The sequence below is a fragment of the Oncorhynchus nerka genome, linkage group LG13 (genome assembly GCF_034236695.1).
Source record: "Oncorhynchus nerka isolate Pitt River linkage group LG13, Oner_Uvic_2.0, whole genome shotgun sequence".
Lineage (NCBI taxonomy): Eukaryota > Metazoa > Chordata > Actinopteri > Salmoniformes > Salmonidae > Oncorhynchus > Oncorhynchus nerka.
In genome coordinates, this window is record NC_088408.1 from 11,082,647 (window position 1) to 11,095,652 (window position 13,006).

General features: G+C 43.3%; 1 pseudogene; it reads right to left on the minus strand.

Moving 5' to 3' along the window:
- LOC115140370 (ryanodine receptor 3-like) overlaps positions 1 to 13,006 on the minus strand; it is a 310,457-nt pseudogene that overhangs the window by 9,511 nt on the left and 287,940 nt on the right.

Below are 13,006 nucleotides of genomic sequence, written 5' to 3' on the forward strand. Positions count from 1 at the left end.
CAGGATACAAGAGAAGCCGCCTCCACCACGGTCTCCTGAGTAGGGTCAAAGTCCAGGGCGCTCTTATCCAGACCCAACAGCTCAGCTATCCGCTCAGCTCCATACAGGTCTCCATACTTATTAATGACCTATAGACAGACACATACAGGTCTCCATACTTATTAATGACCTATAGACAGACACATACAGGTCTCCATACTTATTAATGACCTATAGACAGATACATACAGGTCTACATACTTATTAATGACCTATAGACAGACACATACAGGTCTCCATACGTATTAATGACCTATAGACAGACACATACAGGTCTCCATACTTATTAATGACCTATAGACAGATACATAGGGGTCTCCATACTTAGTAATGACCTGTAGACAGACACATACAGGTCTCCATGCTTATTAATGACCTATAGACAGAGGTCTCCATACTTATTAATGACCTATAGACAGACACATACAGGTCTCCATGCTTATTAATGACCTATAGACAGAGGTCTCCATGCTTATTAATGACCTATAGACAGAGGTCTCCATGCTTATTAATGACCTATAGACAGAGGTCTCCATGCTTATTAATGACCTATAGACAGAGGTCTCCATGCTTATTAATGACCTATAGACAGACACATACAGGTCTCCATACTTATTAATGACCTATAGACAGAGGAGACACATACAGGTCTCCATACTTATTAATGACCTATAGACCGAGGTCTCCATACTTATTAATGACCTATAGACAGAGGTCTCCATGCTTATTAATGACCTATAGACAGAGGAGACACATACAGGTCTCCATACTTATTAATGACCTATAGACCGAGGTCTCCATGCTTATTAATGACCTATAGACAGAGGAGACACATACAGGTCTCCATACTTATTAATGACCTATAGACCGAGGTCTCCATACTTATTAATGACCTATAGACCGAGGTCTCCATACTTATTAATGACCTATAGACAGAGGAGACACATACAGGTCTCCATACTTATTAATGACCTATAGACAGACACATACAGGTCTCCATACTTATTAATGACCTATAGACAGAGGAGACAGGGATTGATTGGGGTTTATATGATTGCTATGCTACACTATGTAGTTACAGGGTATATGTGTATAGTATTCGTGTGGAATCCTGTGTGAATAAGGCTGTACTCGTACCTTCCGTTTGATAAACTTGTCCCAGTAGTTATTGGGGAAGGATCTGCAGAAACATAAGAAGGATAACAGATATAGTTCAATGTCTCTACAATTCTATTAGGAACATTCATCTGAAGCAGGTGACATTTTCAACAGACTTTTTAATATTAGTGTACACATTTCTTGACTTTGGCAGGAGCTTAATATAAACTGTACCGGCACCTGTTTCAGTCCAAGTCAGGTTTTACTCAGTGGTATGACTCACGGGGTGTTGATGACGAGGCGGTCCCACTGGCCCGTGATGTCATCGTCTGCCGGCTGCTCTGTGATGTAGAGACCTTCAAACTCCAACAGCCTGGCGATCCCCTTCTCTCTCTTAAACACCACCAGAGGCACCTGGGAGGGAAATGGATGACAGAGAGAAGGGGTGAGAGGAGAAACATGGAGGACGAAGAGAATAGAATGGAATGACAGAGAAAGAAAGGAGATAATGATGTTGTGGATTGATGTGAACAGTTGACTGTAATAAACACCAGTCATACTGATTGATAGATGAAATGATTGTAATCACCTTGAGAAAGTAATAGCCAACCAAACAGAGGATAGAGAGGGCAGTGTGGAACACAGCCAGGAAACACAGAATAGGAGCCATGTAGCCTGTACTCTCCTCCAGGACAAAGTACTCCTCGCCACCTTCATCATCATCATCAGAACTAGTCCAAGAGTCATCCTCATCATCCTCAGCAGCAGTCACCTGAGGGGAAAACGACCCACAGAGAAAATGTGTTTTTATTTCTTTGACAGATATGGTAAAAACCCAGCAAACACACACCTCACAATCTTGTCTCAAAGTTGACACACAATAGCCTGGTTATTGATAAGAATGTACAGTGCATTCAGAAAGTATTCAGACCCCTTGACTTTTTTCACATTTTGTTACGTTACAGGCTTATTCTAAAATGGATTAAATATATGTTTTCCTTATCAATCTACTCACAATATCCCATAATGAGAATTTTGCAAATTTATGCAAATTAAAACAGAAATACCTTATTTACATAAGTAGGCAGACCGTTTGCTATGAGACTCAAAATTGAGCTCAGGTGCATCCTGTTTCCATTGGTCATCCTTGAGATGTTTCTACAACATGATTGGAGTCCACCTGTGGTAAATTCAATTGATTGGACATGATTTGGAAAGGCACACACCTGTCTATATAAGGTCCCACAGTTGACAGTGCATGGCAGAGCAAAAACCAAGCCATGAGGTCGAAGGAATTCTCCGTAGAGGTTCGAGACAGGATTGTGTCAAGGCACAGATCTGGGGAATCTAGACTCCTCCTAGAGCTGGCCCCCTGGCCAAATTGAGCAATCGGCGTAGAAGGGCCTTGGTCAGGGAGGTGACCAAGAACCCAATGGTCACTCTGACAGAGCTCTAGAGTTCCTCTGTGGAGATGGGAGAACCTTCCAGAAGGACAACCATCTATGCAGCAATCCACCAATCAGGACTTTATGATATAGTGGCCAGACAGAAGCCACTCCTCAGTAAAAGGGTACATGACAGCCCGCTTGGAGTTTGCCAAAAGGCACCGAAAGACTCTCAGACCATGAGAAACAAGATTCTCTGGTCTGATGAAACCAAGATGGAACTCTTTGTACAGCGACACTCCCCATCCAACCTGACAGAGCTTGAGAATTTCTGCAGAGAAGAATGGGAAAGACACCCCAAATACAGGTGTGACAAGCTTGTCGCGTCATATCAAAGACGTCTCGAGGCTGTACTCGCTGCCAAAGGTGATTCAACAAAGTAAAGGGTCTGAATACTTACATATTAAGAATTTTTATTCTTAATACATTTTCAAAAATATCTAAAAATCTGTTTTTGCTTCGTCATTATGGGGTATTGTGATGTCATTATGGGGTATTGTGATGTCATTATGGGGTATTGTGATGTCAGTATGGGGTATTGTGATGTCATTATGGGGTATTATGTTGATTGATGAGAATATATATTTTTTAAATATATTTTAGAATAATGCTGTAAAGTAACATTTGGAAAATAGAAGGGGAATGAATACTTTCTGAACGCACTGTATGTAAATAAAATACGATTATTATTTGTATCTTGTAGAAGAGAGAGCAAGAAAACCCTGTAATGTGTATCACTGCAAATGACCTTGTAGAACAGTAGAATGAAGTTGATTGCAAACGCCACAAACAGAGCCAGGAAACGCATGTTGTAGAAGTTCCGAGCCAACGTGTTCTGGAACACATGGAACACAAAGTTAGACATTTAGTCGTGATAATACATTTAGTCATGATAATACATTTAGTCATGATAATACATTCAGTCATGATAATACATTCAGTCATGATAATACATTTAGTCATGATAATACATTCAGTCATGATAATACATTTAGTCATGATAATACATTTAGTCACGATAATACATTCAGTCACGATAATACATTCAGTCACGATAATACATTCAGTCATGGTAATACATTCAGTCATGATAATACATTCAGTCATGATAATACATTCAGTCATGGTAATACATTCAGTCATGATAATACATTCAGTCATGATAATACATTCAGTCATGATAATAAATACATTCAGTCATGATAATACATTTAGTCATGATAATACATTCAGTCATGATAATACATTCACTCATGATAAGACATAGCAGTCTTCTGAGGTGAGCGTGACTGCAAAGAAGATGAAATGGAAGGTCACTATTGACAGCATGTGGCAGAATCACAACGGCTGTGTTTGAGAGCATCAATTCTGATCAGTCACTGATCACCGGCTAAACAAACGGACTGATCTTCAAATAATAAGCAGTTAATTAGGAGGCAAATCAGTTCAGTTAGTTTGCAGTCTCCAACTGCAATATAATAATTATAATAAATATTTACACTTTACTGCACTCAATACGCAAAGCTGTAGTCGATCTTGAACAAGTACAATGTCTGATGTATTACCAGCATCTTGGCCTGGTAGACCTCCAGCCCAGCCAAGAAGCTGGCAAAGAAGGAAGTAGGAGCCTCCTTTGATTGGCTGTTTCTGGACTTGGGAACGGGTTTATCCTGAGCCACTTCCTCTTTAGGCTGCTCCGCCTTGACCTTGTCTTCCTTTTCCTTCTTCTCTGTGCTGTGAGAACACAAGATGACCGCTGATCTGTTATCGATCTGACACCAGCACATAGCTCTGACATCTGTTAGAGAGCTGACACCAGCACATAGCTCTGACATCTGTTAGAGAGCTGACACCAGCACATAGCTCTGACATCTGTTAGAGAGCTGACACCAGCACATAGCTCTGACATCTGTTAGAGAGCTGACACCAGCACATAGCTCTGACATCTGTTAGAGAGCTGACACCAGCACATAGCTCTGACATCTGTTAGAGAGCTGACACCAGCACATAGCTCTGACATCTGTTAGAGAGCTGACACCAACACATAGCTCTGACATCTGTTAGAGAGCTGACACCAGCACATAGCTCTGGCATCTGTTAGAGAGCTGACACCAGCACATAGCTCTGACATCTGTTAGAGAGCTGACACCAGCACATAGCTCTGACATCTGTTAGAGAGCTGAAACTCCAACACAACACACCCTTTCATTTCATTATTTCAATTTTAAGAAATAATGAGCAATTAAGATCAGACTCTTATTTGCGATAACAAACTGTCAAGATGCGAGAAACCGAGCAACGGATTTTTTTATTTAAACGCTTTAAATAAAGTAAATAAAGACTGAATTAAGATTTGAACATGTCCTCCATGTTACATAGCTGAAGTAAACATACACACAGAGATGAATAAATAGTGTAGACCACTCACTCTGCTTTCTCTGGTTCCAACTCCATAGGTTCAGAAGCAGCTTTCTACATGAGAAGGACAACAGAAGATTAGAGAGGTTCAGGCTTCTACATGAGAAGGACAACAGAAGGTTAGAGAGGTCCAGGCTTCTACATGAGACAGACAACAGAATGTTAGAGAGGTTCAGGCTTCTACATGAGACAGACAACAGAAGATTAGAGAGGTTCAGGCTTCTACATGAGACAGAAAATAGAAGATTAGAGTGGTTCAGGCTTCTACATGAGACAGACAATAGAAGGTTAGAGAGGTTCAGGCTTCTACATGAGACAGACAACAGAAGGTTAGAGAGGATCAGGCTTCTACATGAGACAGACAATAGAAGATTAGAGAGGTTCAGGCTTCTACATGAGACAGACAACAGAAGATTAGAGAGGTTCAGGATTCTACATGAGACAGACAACAGAAGGTTAGAGAGGTTCAGGCTTCTACATGAGACAGACAACAGAAGATTAGAGAGGTTCAGGCTTCTACACGAGACAGACAACAGAAGATTAGAGAGGTTCAGGATTCTACATGAGACAGACAACAGAAGGTTAGAGAGGTTCAGGCTTCTACATGAGACAGACAACAGAAGATTAGAGAGGTTCAGGCTTCTACATGAGAAGGACAACAGAAGATTAGAGAGGTTCAGGCTTCTACATGAGAAGGACAACAGAAGATTAGAGAGGTTCAGGCTTCTACCTGAGACAGACAACAGAAGATTAGAGAGGTTCAGGCTTCTACATGAGAAGGACAACAGAAGGAGAGGTTCAGGCTTCTACATGAGAAGGACAACAGAAGGAGAGGTCCAGGCTTCTACATGAGACAGACAACAGAAGATTAGAGAGGTTCAGGCTTCTACATGAGACAGACAATAGAAGGTTAGAGAGGTTCAGGCTTCTACATGAGAAGGACAACAGAAGGTTAGAGAGGTTCAGGCTTCTACATGAGACAGACAATAGAAGATTAGAGAGGTTCAGGCTTCTACATGAGAAGAACAACAGAAGGTTAGAGAGGTCCAGGCTTCTACATGAGACAGACAATAGAAGGTTAGAGAGGTTCAGGCTTCTACATGAGAAGGACAACAGAAGGTTAGAGAGGTTCAGGCTTCTACATGAGAAGGACAACAGAAGGTTTGAGAGGTTCAGGCTTCTACATGAGACAGACAACAGAAGGAGAGGTTCAGGCTTCTACATGAGAAGGACAACAGAAGGTTAGAGAGGTTCAGGCTTCTACATGAGAAGGACAACAGAAGGTTAGAGAGGTTCAGGCTTCTAGATGAGACAGACAACAGAAGATTAGAGAGGTTCAGGCTTCTACATGAGAAGGACAACAGAAGATTAGAGCGGTTCAGGCTTCTACATGAGACAGACACCAGAAGGTTAGAGAGGTTCAGGCTTCTACATGAGAAGGACAACAGAAGATTAGAGAGGTCAGGCTTCTACATGAGACAGACAACAGAAGTTTAGAGAGGTTCAGGCTTCTACATGAGACAGACTATAGAAGGTTAGAGAGGTTCAGGCTTCTACATGAGAAGGACAACAGAAGGTTAGAGAGGTTCAGGCTTCTACATGAGAAGGACAACAGAAGATTAGAGAGGTTCAGGCTTCTACATGAGAAGGACAACAGAAGGTTAGAGAGGTTCAGGCTTCTACATGAGACAGACAACAGAAGGTTAGAGAGGTTCAGGCTTCTACATGAGAAGGACAACAGAAGGTTAGAGAGGTCCAGGCTTCTACATGAGACAGACAACAGAATGTTAGAGAGGTTCAGGCTTCTACATGAGACAGACAACAGAAGATTAGAGAGGTTCAGGCTTCTACATGAGACAGAAAATAGAAGATTAGAGTGGTTCAGGCTTCTACATGAGACAGACAATAGAAGGTTAGAGAGGTTCAGGCTTCTACATGAGACAGACAACAGAAGGTTAGAGAGGTTCAGGCTTCTACATGAGACAGACAACAGAAGATTAGAGAGGTTCAGGCTTCTACATGAGACAGACAACAGAAGGTTAGAGAGGTTCAGGCTTCTACATGAGACAGACAACAGAAGATTAGAGAGGTTCAGGCTTCTACATGAGAAGGACAACAGAAGATTAGAGAGGTTCAGGCTTCTACATGAGAAGGACAACAGAAGATTAGAGAGGTTCAGGCTTCTACCTGAGACAGACAACAGAAGATTAGAGAGGTTCAGGCTTCTACATGAGAAGGACAACAGAAGGAGAGGTTCAGGCTTCTGAGACAGACAACAGAAGAAGGACAACAGAAGGAGAAGGTCCAGGCTTCTACATGAGACAGACAACAGAAGATTAGAGAGGTTCAGGCTTCTACATGAGACAGACAATAGAAGGTTAGAGAGGTTCAGGCTTCTACATGAGAAGAACAACAGAAGGTTAGAGAGGTCCAGGCTTCTACATGAGACAGACAATAGAAGGTTAGAGAGGTTCAGGCTTCTACATGAGAAGGACAACAGAAGGTTAGAGAGGTTCAGGCTTCTACATGAGAAGGACAACAGAAGGTTTGAGAGGTTCAGGCTTCTACATGAGACAGACAACAGAAGGAGAGGTTCAGGCTTCTACATGAGAAGGACAACAGAAGGTTAGAGAGGTTCAGGCTTCTACATGAGAAGGACAACAGAAGGTTAGAGAGGTTCAGGCTTCTAGATGAGACAGACAACAGAAGATTAGAGAGGTTCAGGCTTCTACATGAGAAGGACAACAGAAGATTAGAGAGGTTCAGGCTTCTACATGAGACAGACAACAGAAGGTTAGAGAGGTTCAGGCTTCTACATGAGAAGGACAACAGAAGATTAGAGAGGTCAGGCTTCTACATGAGACAGACAACAGAAGTTTAGAGAGGTTCAGGCTTCTACATGAGACAGACTATAGAAGGTTAGAGAGGTTCAGGCTTCTACATGAGAAGGACAACATAAGATTAGAGAGGTTCAGGCTTCTACATGAGAAGGACAACAGAAGGTTAGAGAGGTTCAGGCTTCTACATGAGAAGGACAACAGAAGGTTAGAGAGGTTCAGGCTTCTACATGAGACAGACAACAGAAGGTTAGAGAGGTTCAGGCTTCTACATGAGAAGGACAACAGAAGGTTAGAGAGGTCCAGGCTTCTACATGAGACAGACAACAGAATGTTAGAGAGGTTCAGGCTTCTACATGAGACAGACAACAGAAGATTAGAGAGGTTCAGGCTTCTACATGAGACAGAAAATAGAAGATTAGAGTGGTTCAGGCTTCTACATGAGACAGACAATAGAAGGTTAGAGAGGTTCAGGCTTCTACATGAGACAGACAACAGAAGGTTAGAGAGGTTCAGGCTTCTACATGAGACAGACAATAGAAGATTAGAGAGGTTCAGGCTTCTACATGAGACAGACAACAGAAGATTAGAGAGGTTCAGGATTCTACATGAGACAGACAACAGAAGGTTAGAGAGGTTCAGGCTTCTACATGAGACAGACAACAGAAGATTAGAGAGGTTCAGGCTTCTACACGAGACAGACAACAGAAGATTAGAGAGGTTCAGGATTCTACATGAGACAGACAACAGAAGGTTAGAGAGGTTCAGGCTTCTACATGAGACAGACAACAGAAGATTAGAGAGGTTCAGGCTTCTACATGAGAAGGACAACAGAAGATTAGAGAGGTTCAGGCTTCTACATGAGAAGGACAACAGAAGATTAGAGAGGTTCAGGCTTCTACCTGAGACAGACAACAGAAAGATTAGAGAGGTTCAGGCTTCTACATGAGAAGGACAACAGAAGGAGAGGTTCAGGCTTCTACATGAGAAGGACAACAGAAGGAGAGGTCCAGGCTTCTACATGAGACAGACAACAGAAGATTAGAGAGGTTCAGGCTTCTACATGAGACAGACAATAGAAGGTTAGAGAGGTTCAGGCTTCTACATGAGAAGGACAACAGAAGGTTAGAGAGGTTCAGGCTTCTACATGAGACAGACAATAGAAGATTAGAGAGGTTCAGGCTTCTACATGAGAAGAACAACAGAAGGTTAGAGAGGTCCAGGCTTCTACATGAGACAGACAATAGAAGGTTAGAGAGGTTCAGGCTTCTACATGAGAAGGACAACAGAAGGTTAGAGAGGTTCAGGCTTCTACATGAGAAGGACAACAGAAGGTTTGAGAGGTTCAGGCTTCTACATGAGACAGACAACAGAAGGAGAGGTTCAGGCTTCTACATGAGAAGGACAACAGAAGGTTAGAGAGGTTCAGGCTTCTACATGAGAAGGACAACAGAAGGTTAGAGAGGTTCAGGCTTCTAGATGAGACAGACAACAGAAGATTAGAGAGGTTCAGGCTTCTACATGAGAAGGACAACAGAAGATTAGAGCGGTTCAGGCTTCTACATGAGACAGACACCAGAAGGTTAGAGAGGTTCAGGCTTCTACATGAGAAGGACAACAGAAGATTAGAGAGGTCAGGCTTCTACATGAGACAGACAACAGAAGTTTAGAGAGGTTCAGGCTTCTACATGAGACAGACTATAGAAGGTTAGAGAGGTTCAGGCTTCTACATGAGAAGGACAACAGAAGGTTAGAGAGGTTCAGGCTTCTACATGAGAAGGACAACAGAAGATTAGAGAGGTTCAGGCTTCTACATGAGAAGGACAACAGAAGGTTAGAGAGGTTCAGGCTTCTACATGAGACAGACAACAGAAGGTTAGAGAGGTTCAGGCTTCTACATGAGACAGACAACAGAAGATTAGAGAGGTTCAGGCTTCTACATGAGACAGACAATAGAAGATTAGAGTGGTTCAGGCTTCTACATGAGACAGACAATAGAAGGTTAGAGAGGTTCAGGCTTCTACATGAGACAGACAACAGAAGGTTAGAGAGGTTCAGGCTTCTACATGAGACAGACAATAGAAGATTAGAGAGGTTCAGGCTTCTACATGAGACAGACAACAGAAGATTAGAGAGGTTCAGGATACTACATGAGACAGACAACAGAAGGTTAGAGAGGTTCAGGCTTCTACATGAGACAGACAACAGAAGATTAGAGAGGTTCAGGCTTCTACATGAGAAGGACAACAGAAGATTAGAGAGGTTCAGGCTTCTACATGAGACAGACAATAGAAGATTAGAGAGGTTCAGGCTTCTACATGAGACAGACAACAGAAGATTAGAGAGGTTCAGGATTCTACATGAGACAGACAATAGAAGGTTAGAGAGGTTCAGGCTTCTACATGAGACAGACAACAGAAGATTAGAGAGGTTCAGGCTTCTACATGAGACAGACAATAGAAGATTAGAGAGGTTCAGGCTTCTACCTGAGACAGACAACAGAAGATTAGAGAGGTTCAGGCTTCTACATGAGAAGGACAACAGAAGGAGAGGTTCAGGCTTCTACATGAGAAGGACAACAGAAGGAGAGGTCCAGGCTTCTACATGAGACAGACAACAGAAGATTAGAGAGGTTCAGGCTTCTACATGAGACAGACAATAGAAGGTTAGAGAGGTTCAGGCTTCTACATGAGAAGGACAACAGAAGGTTAGAGAGGTCCAGGCTTCTACACGAGACAGACAACATAAGGTTAGAGAGGTCCAGGCTTCTACATGAGACAGACAACAGAAGGTTAGAGAGGTCCAGGCTTCTACATGAGACAGACAATAGAAGGTTAGAGAGGTTCAGGCTTCTACATGAGAAGGACAACAGAAGGTTAGAGAGGTTCAGGCTTCAGGCTTCTACTTCTATGAGAGAGGACAAGAAGACAACAGAAGGTTAGAGAGGTCCAGGCTTCTACATGAGAAGACAACAGAAGGTTAGAGAGGTTCTAGATGAGACAGACTTCTTCTACATGAGAAGGACAACATAAGGTTAGAGAGGTTCAGGCTTCTACATGAGACATGAGAAGGACAACAGAAGGTTAGAGAGGTTCAGGCTTCTAGATGAGACAGACAACAGAAGATTAGAGAGGTTCAGGCTTCTACATGAGAAGGACAACAGAAGATTAGAGAGTTCAGGCTTCTACATGAGACAGACAACAGAAGGTTAGAGAGGTTCAGGCTTCTACATGAGAAGACAACAGAAGGACAACAGAAGATTAGAAGATTAGAGGTCAGGCTTCTACATGAGACAGACAACAGAAGTTTAGAGAGGTTCAGGCTTCTACATGAGACAGACTATAGAAGGTTAGAGAGGTTCAGGCTTCTACATGACAACAGAAGGACAACATAAGACAACAGAAGGTTAGAGGTTCAGGCTTCTACATGAGAAGGACAACAGAAGGTTCAGGCTTCTACATGAGAGGACAACAGAGAGGTTCAGGCTTCTACATGAGAAGGACAACAGAAGATTAGAGAGGTTCAGGCTTCTACATGAGAAGGACAACAGAAGGTTAGAGAGGTTCAGGCTTCTACATGAGACAGACAACAGAAGGTTAGAGAGGTTCAGGCTTCTACATGAGAAGGACAACAGAAGATTAGAGAGGTTCAGGCTTCTACATGAGACAGACAACAGAAGGTTAGAGAGGTTCAGGCTTCTACATGAGAAGGACAACAGAAGATTAGAGAGGTTCAGGCTTCTACATGAGTCAGACAACAGAAGGTTAGAGAGGTTCAGGCTTCTACATGAGACAGACTATAGAAGGTTAGAGAGGTTCAGGCTTCTACCTGAGACAGACAGCAGAAGGTTAGAGAGGTTCAGGCTTCTACATGAGACAGACTATAGAAGGTTAGAGAGGTTCAGGCTTCTACATGAGAAGGACAACAGAAGATTAGAGAGGTCCAGACTTCTACATGAGAAGGACAACAGAAGATTAGAGAGGAAACATATTAGTGACATCATCCATGTGAAACAAACCCAGCGTTTACTGAGAACTGTACATAGAGAATCTCCATTGTATTTAATGTATTCCCTTTACCTACTGTTTTAGAGACAGGCCTACAGAATGCTCACCTTCTTCTCCACAGTGGCGGAGGTCTCAGGAGTCTCAGAGACGTCTCCCAGTCCAGGATCAACATGTTTTAACCCTTCCCCTTTCTTTGGCGTGGGATTAATCATCTCCATCAAGATGTCCTGCTCTGCCTTGTCCGACGGTTTGATGGCCTGGTCTGTTCCGCCCGACACCGAATCACCCACCTCCACCTTTTCCGTCTCCAACACGTCGCCGTGGATACCGAACTGGGTGGGATCGGGCATGTTGCCCAAGATGTCTGTCACCTTCATGTTCTTGGCTCCTTCAAATCAAACATAATTTAAAGTCCATTTTTAAAAAACGTTGCAACACCCTTTTTAACATTATCCTAAAAACAATAAAACCATAGATCCCACCTTCGACGAGGCCGCCTCCGAACATGGATGACCAGATGAGGTGGAAGAATCCAAAGATGAGGCTGTAGATCCCCTTGAAGAACTCTGCGAAGAGCGTCCAGAAAAAGGAGAAGAACCCAATGATCACCTCCTTCATGCTCAGCTTCTTGGTCTTCTTGTACTGCTTCTTGAGGGTCTTGAAGGTCAGCATCTGTCGGAAGTTGGAGATCTTCTTCTTGGCGGCGACACAGACCATGGTGAAAGCTGAGGAAGCCTCCAACTCTCTCTCCTCCTCTTGCTCAGCCAGCTCTTCTAGCAAGTTGTGCACCTCCTCCTCTTCCTCCTCCGGGCGCTCTGCCACTTCTGGCTCTGAGATCTGAGACGCCAGCTGCATCTCAAAGATGGTGTCTTCGCAGAAGTTCACAAACATCTCCATCTTCTCGCTCTCTCCACCCTCGTTGACCACGTCGAAGATGAACTGTCTCTTGGACTCTTTGACCTGTGGCTTCTCCCACTGCGTGCGGCTGGACTCGCTGATCTCAAAGTAGACCCTCTCGATGCGCTTCCCTCCGCCCATGATCTCGATGCGGCCCAGGTACGGCTCGAAGTAGTTCAGCACGCTCTCAGCTGGTTCCAGGAAGGTGGCCAGACGGGGATCGTGAGGCATGTGCTCAGAGAGGTTGGTGAGCAGCACGGCTATG